This window comes from Dioscorea cayenensis, chromosome 1 (genome assembly GCF_009730915.1).
Source record: "Dioscorea cayenensis subsp. rotundata cultivar TDr96_F1 chromosome 1, TDr96_F1_v2_PseudoChromosome.rev07_lg8_w22 25.fasta, whole genome shotgun sequence".
Taxonomy (NCBI): domain Eukaryota; kingdom Viridiplantae; phylum Streptophyta; class Magnoliopsida; order Dioscoreales; family Dioscoreaceae; genus Dioscorea; species Dioscorea cayenensis.
Genome location: NC_052471.1, coordinates 8,107,803 through 8,115,317, shown reverse-complemented (window position 1 = coordinate 8,115,317; position 7,515 = coordinate 8,107,803). Strand labels below are relative to the sequence as shown.

General features: G+C 42.2%; 2 non-coding genes across 2 annotated transcripts; both read right to left on the bottom strand.

Moving 5' to 3' along the window:
- Positions 1-3,344: 3,344 nt before the first annotated feature.
- On the bottom strand, positions 3,345-3,451 carry LOC120266805. The gene has a single exon (XR_005538285.1). It is a non-coding gene; the product is annotated as a small nucleolar RNA R71 (small nucleolar RNA).
- A 3,593-nt stretch (positions 3,452-7,044) lies between these two features.
- LOC120267136 lies at positions 7,045-7,151 on the bottom strand. The gene has a single exon (XR_005538408.1). It is a non-coding gene; the product is annotated as a small nucleolar RNA R71 (small nucleolar RNA).
- Positions 7,152-7,515: the final 364 nt, after the last annotated feature.

The following is a 7,515-nucleotide window of genomic DNA, read 5'->3' as shown; positions in this document are numbered from 1 at the left end:
TGGGTTTGGCCACTCTCCGTTTGATGGGCATTGTGCGACGTACAAGCTCGGGCGGATATGCACTAGTAGAGTCGTCATCTTGGGACGATGAGGAGCCTGCTGAGGCTACAAAGGCACCACCTGCAACCGAGCCCATAGTCACCGAGGCAGCCACGGCAGCATCAGCCGATCTTGAGTCATTTTCTCCTCGAGTTCAAGAGCGTCTGGCTCAACTCGAGGCTGCCGTTGCTACCATTCTTGAGAACCAGGCACGGATTCTGGAACGTCTTGATCGTATTCAGTAGACTCTTGACGAGGAGGTCTCCTCCGCTTCTGTGCCAGCACCAGCTCCAGCTACTGACGCTTGAGGCGTCACACTCATGAGACTGTTCTTTTAGTTTCTTGCTTTTAGTTGCTTTGTTAGTAGTATTTAGACTTTTGTACTCAGAAAGGCTTCATCTTCTGAGAGTTATCTTCTTGTCTTCTTTTATGCGAGTATATGCTCTAATATGTTATTTGTCTGAACTCGTATTTTCTTTTACATTTTTTTGAGATTCACTGAACCCCTTATATTCCGTGCAGATGGCCTTGAGAGTGAGGTGGATGGTGTTTTAGTCATAGACATGATCATGTGATGTTGTCACATGGTCGTGTGAGCTTCACAACCCATACAACAAGCCCATGAGTTAGACTTCACCAAATGATTAATGAGGAGTTCAGGGGAGTATTGTTTTAATTGCATTCCCACACACATTATGCTTCCATTGTTATTATTTTTATTGTGCTTGCATGCGTACATTGAGGACAATGTACTTCTTAAGTGTGGGGGAGTGTTCACCTTGTACATGACTTTTACTTGTGTTTTCATGAGCATGCTCTTGTTGCCAAGGAAGGTTCACCTTAGGGTTAAGAGTTTAATTCTTAGTTTTTGGAGGTTATAAACATGGAATTTATCTTGCTCTAGTTTTCATCCAATTTTATTGAATATTTTTGTCCGATTCCTCTTTCTGCACTTTTCTCGCTCATTAGACCTATGAAGACTCTAGTTCATTATGTTTGGGACTTTAGTGTGCTAGTTTCTATTAAAAAGAAAAAAAAAATGGAAATTGTTTGTTGTTTGTACATAGGGTATGGAAAGAGCTACCACCCATGATGTATGTAGCTACTCTCACAAGTCGGATACTTGTTATGCCCTAATGAGAGAAAGAGCTATCTCATGGGATGTGTGAAAGCTACCATCCTCGGTAGAAAGAGCTACCACCTCGAAAGTGTGAAAGCCACTCGGGAGGCATCTTGGGAAAGGGCTACCTTAGAGGTTGTGTGAAGCTACTACCTATTCTTTCTGTTTATAAATAAGTCCCATGTTAATAAGAACTTGGTAGTGGACATAGTGTTGACATGAGTTGAGTTTTACACACACACACGCATTCGGATTTTATCACATTCAATTTTTATTGGATTGTTTGCTAGAGCATTGATTGTTTTGTCTAGTGTTTGATTCTCTCCATGACTGTAGAATTTTATTCTTGTACTCATTTGGTGAACCTAAGGCCAAGCACTTCTCTTTTCTTTCCATAGGTATAATGTTTAATTTTGCTTGAGGACAAGCAAAGACTTAAGTGTGGGGGAGTTTGATAAGTGCTTGAGTAGACATATTTTTATATATGTTTTACATGCATTGAGCATCATTTTTACTGTGGTTTATGTCTCATATTGTGTATTTGATGCTCTTTTATGCATATAGGTTGTGAATGCCTTGAAGAGTAAAAAGGAAGCAAAGATAGGCTATAAAGACACAATGTTCGGAGTTCTTGTTCAATTCAAGGACCAAGACACGAGAGGAGTTCATAAACGTGGAGATGTGTGCCGACTTCCAAGAAGATTCAAGGCAGCCACATCTTCATGTTCCTTCTCTTTGTGAAGATTGCAAGACCTCTCAAAGATACGTCGATGAAGAAAAGTTTTATAGCCTACCACATGGACGTGTGCCCGGACATGTGGCCTCAAGAGAAGAGTATTTGGATCGCGTTTTGCGAAAAGTACTGTAGCAATTTTCCTGTAGTAGCACAGTTACTTTTTACGCACCCGCGTGGAAATTTCTGCAGCCCATGCAGCCGCATGGAAAATCCACACGGGCGCGTGAGGGCATGTGACAGCCGTGATTTTGGGCTTTAAATAGGCCGTTTGCCCTATTTTGGAAGAGATTTTTGCGAGGGTTTTTGCGAGCTCTTTGAAGGCAAGGCGGCTAGGGTTTTGGAGGAGGTCTTTGGCGATATTGGTGGGCGTCCATTACCAACTTTGATCGATCTTCTCTCCGTCATAGTAAAGAGGGAGCCTTCGGCGACCAAGCTTCGAAGAAGGATTCTTCAAGACGTTGGGCGACCCATCAAGGCCATCATCACGAATTTAAGGATCTTTTACTTCATGGCTTTCATTACTTTTCATTGTAATAATCATTGTTTTGTAACTTGCTCCATGGAGGGCTAAACCTTAGTAGGTATTTGGGCATGTGAACCCTAGGATTTATGTTTTTGTAATGATTTGCTTTATGTTTCTATTAATTCGAGTTGATTTGAGTTTTAACCTTGTATTCCCATTGCTTGCTTGTTTAATTAATCCTTGAGGTTGATTGGATTTGCATGATTTGTTACTTTGATGTGAGAGAGGTCTCCATTAGAGTTAGAACGTCAAGGTTAAAGAGGGTTGAGAGGGTGAGTCATGAGATAGTCGAGTGTCCCCTCTCTCTTCCGATTGAGTGTTTCCTATCTCCGTATTCCCTAAACTCTATGCAACCATATTTGGTGTGAGGCGTGAGATTGAGAGATTTCTCCGCAGGGACATTGTAGGGGGTTAGAGATCCTTCGCCAGGAATTAGGGTTGGATCTATCCTTAGGAATCGGTTTCACTCTTAGGTGTCCCTTGAGCGTATTGCGGTCATATGGGGTGTGAGGTGTTGAGACTGAGTGATTTCTCCACCGGGACCTTGTAGGGGACTAGTACCGGTGGCTTGGAGGCAAGAACCGGTTGTTCTTGGATTACCTCGACTCATTAGACTCGGTTTAGAAGCATTTAGTGAATCGTGAGCTTCATGTTAGATCCTAGGGGGAGCATTGCCCGGATACCTCATCATTATTGATTGAGATCTCCTTTACTCATTTTCTTGCTCGCTTGCTTGCTTATTAATTCTCTTGCAATTAGTTCATTTCATCATATCCATTGATTTCGACTAGATAATTAAGAATTGGTTAATACTAATACTTCCATTCCCTGTGGATTCGACTATCCACTCACCGGGGTAATTATTACTTCGACACCCGTGCACTTGCGGTACATACACGCATATTCGGATGTGTCACAAAGCGGCTAAGCTAAGGCAAGAAATTTCGGCGTTTAAACAAGGAGAGTCTGAGACATTATTTGAAGCTTATGAAAGATTCAAAGATCTCCTTAGAAGATGCCCCCATCATGGTTTTGCTTCTTGGATGCAGGTGCAGATCATCTATAATGGGTTAAACTATGCAACTCATCAATTAATTGATGCTGCAGTTCGTAGATCCCTTAGCAACAAGTACCCCGACAAAGTTGAGCAACACTTTGAATCTATGCCAAGCAATGAGTCTCATTGGGCCTCAAAAGGAACACCACAGAAATGAGCTAGGATTTATAAAGTTAGTTCTAATGATGCTCTTGCCGCAAAAGTTGACTTGTTGTCTTATAATCTAGACATGCTCATGGGTAGCAATTCAAAGTCAAAATCAGTGATGAGTTGCAGCACTTGTGGTGGTGGGCATGAGTTACCCAATGTCCTATTGCTAGCTCCTCCGTTGCACCAATTCAGAATGTTAACCATATTGGAGGACAAAGCCCACAAGGGAATCCATACAGCTCAACGTATAATCCAGGGTGGAAATACCACCCAAACTTCTCATGGAATCAATTGCAATAACAAAAGCTGCACCTTCTCAAGATACCCAAGTACAACAACCAATACTAGAAAAGAGATTAACTACTGAAGATGTGCTTACCAAGTTCATGATTAACACTGAATCAAGGTTTAATAACATAACCAGCAATATGGATACTCAGTTTAGCAAAGTAAATGCTCAGCTTGCTCAGCATGCCTGATAGTTCAGCGAGATAGGCTCCATCTTGAGAAATCTTCAAGCTTTTGTGCAATCACTTGAGCATCAGATGGGGCAACTTGCTAAAGAAAATTCTAAGAAACCTTCAGGCAGTCTTCCTAGCAACACCGAAGAGAATTCAAGGGAGCACTTGAAGGCAATTGCCCTTAGAAATGGAAGATAAGTTGAAATAATGGTCGAACTGGAGCCAAGTGTCATGGAAACTTGGGTAGCCGAAGTGGAAGACCCCAATTTAGTTGAAAACGTTATTGAGAAAGCAAGCAAGGAGAAAACAAGGAAATTCAACCAAAGGGATCATCAAGGCCATCTGAGTACAAACCTGCAATCCCCTATCCGACCAGATTGAAGCAAGATAAGGAAGATGTTCAATTAAGAAAATTCATCAACATCTTCAAAAAACTCCACATAAACATCCCGATAGTGGAAGTGATAAGTGCTTGTGCGATATGAATGCGAAGCGTTCTTTCCTTATGTTGAGCATTACTTTTCTCGGGTTTTTACACTAATATGTTTGTTTTTATGTTACTTTTATACAAGTAGGGTTGTGAAACCAATTATGATGGAAATAAGCCAATGTGGATCACAATGCATCGATTTTGGAGGAAATCTTGCTAAAGTTCAAACGCGAAGATATAAGTCGGGTGCGAGATGCTAGAGTGTGTGCCAACCACCCCGTATTTGAGTTTGCACAACCATTTGGATGGGCACAAGGGCAGGCACACTCAAGCACTCTGACTTATGCATATAGAACAAGATTTCCATCAACTTATCCTTCATTTAAGAAGCAAAGCGATCCACGGCATAAACGTGTGGCCGTTTATGTTACCACGATAAAAAGTGGATTCGGTAGTATTTTTTGGCAGAGTACTGCAGCAGGTTAATGTAGCAAATTACTGTAGCAAACAGGGCTTGTGGAAATTCCGACGCCCGTGCGGAAATTACCCACAGGGGCGTGTGGATTCCCGATTCCAGCCCTATTTAAAGTCGATTCAGCCCCGATTTCAGCATTCTTTTCTCCATCTTTTCCCCAATTTGAGACAGGGTTTCGGCTAGGGTTTTGAGAGGTATTGGTTATGGTTTTGGAGAAGTTCTATGGCCTCGACATCATCCTTCCTTTGGAAGAAGGTTGGTAGGGGAGCTTCCGTCAAGGCATATCCTATACCGGACAAGGGAATCCTTGGACGACGAGTAGAGGACTTTCGAGGGGGTTTCTCTATGGATTCATTACTTTCAAGGCATATCGAGGGGGTTTCTCTATGGATTCATTACTTTTACATTCTATTTCTTTGATTGTACTTAGCTCCATGGAGCTCTAAACCCCTAGTGGGTAATTGGGTATTTGTGAACCCTAGGATGTATTTGTTTCATTGAATCTCTTTATTATGCTTTCAATTAATTAATGTTTGTTGTGAGTTCCAACCTTGAAAAATACTTGATTGTATGAACATTTCCCCTAGAGTGACAATAGGGTTGAGAGTTCTTGTTGGTAAGGTTGTGAGTGAGTGGCACACCACGAGCGTTAGACAAAAGCTAGGTTGAGAGGGTTGAGAGGGTGAGTCGAGAGGTACAGGAGCATCCCCTTTCCCCTCCGACGTGATAGATTATACCTCCGTTCCTCGAGTTCTTTGCGGCCATAATAGAGTGAATGGTCTAAGGGATGGCTCTCCGCTGGGGCTTAGTTGCGCGTGCAATGGAGTGAAGCATTGAGGTGATCTTAGTATCTAAGGCTTAATCGTGGTTAGGGACCTTCCACCTGGACCAAAGGGTTAGGTCTCTAATTAGGAAGAGATTTATCACTTGGAATCCCTAGAGCTCATTGCAACTCTATTCTAGTGCGAGGTTGAGAGGTTATCTAATCTCTCTCCTCCGAGACATGTATAGAGTTAGGCATAGTTGACTTTAGATTTAGGACTATGTATTTAAGGTTTTTCACGACTCACCATTGCATTGATTAGGAAGCATAATAGAGGGTTCTTGCACTTGAACGATTGTCCTAGACTGAGCATTATCTGAGTACCCCATCTTTATCGATTGCCTTACCTCCTCCTTTACTCGTGGTCTCTTACTTGTTGTTTTTACTTTTTAGAATTGAATCATTGTCACACTTATCACTACTGATCTTTCACATAGCTAAGAAGCGGATTAAGTGTTTTTATTCCCTACTCCCTATGGATTCGATATCCGCTCATCCGGGATTATTACTTTGACAAACCCATGCACATGCGGGATATACGCAAGGAAACCTTATCAAGTTTTTGGCGCCGTTGTCGGGGAATAGGCAGTTAGAGATACTTTGCACTTTGTTTTCTTAGCTATTTCACCATACATTCTATTTCATATCTTCTTATTCTATCATTGTTCTGATTTCTTTTTCTTTCTTTTTTGGATGCAGCTCTAGGTTTTGACCAGAGGGAATCCCTCAATATTGATTAAACGATATCCTGAGCTTGAAAGTACACTTAGAAGAAAAGGGAAAGAGTCTGTGCAAGAACAGTCTAAGTTAGCTGATTTGGAAGTGGAAAAATCTGAAAACATGGCAGAACATAATGAGCAACATCGAACATTATCCGATTATACCAGACCTTCAGTGTTGGGGACACAGTCGAGTATTGTGCGTCCCCCGATTACAGCTCAGAACTTCGAACTGAAGCCTGCATTCATCCACATGTTGCAGCAATCTGCACAATTCAATGGTTTGGCCGATGAAGATCCAAACAGTCATATAGAGAGCTTTCTTGAGGTGTGTGATATGCTGAAGATAAACAAGGTGACAGATGATGCAATCAAGTTGTGAGCCTTCCCATTTTCCATAAAGAGGAGAGCGAAGCTGTGGCTACAGTCATTACCTAGAGCGTCAATTACCACATCGGAGGAGATAGTAGAAGCTTTTCTGGTCCGTTATTTCCCTCCCGGAAAATTAGCAAAGCTTAGGAACGAGATCTCATCCTTTGTTCAGTTGGAATTGGAGTCTCTATTCGAGACATGGGAAAGGTTCAAGGAGCTCCTGGGAAAGTGCCCGCAACACGGATTCCCGGAGTGGATGATTGTTCAGACCTTTTATAATGGTTTGAATCCGAGTACAAGTCAACTCTTGGATGTGGCAGCAGGAGGTACCTTAGGTAGCAAGACCCCCGATGAGGCCCGTCAGTTAATTGAAGATATGAGGTTAAACAGCTACCAGTGGAATGCTAGGGAGAAGAAAAAAGTGGCCGGTCTCCATGAAATAGATGCGGTAACTTCATTGACGGCTCAAGTGGAAAATTTGAGTAAGAAGTTAGATCTTCTAACTTCAAATATAGTGGTGGCCGTGACTAATTTCACCTGGTGTGGTGGAGGACATGCTCCTTCCGATTGCCCGATCTCTATCGGTGATGTTTCTTCGGTGGAGAACGTT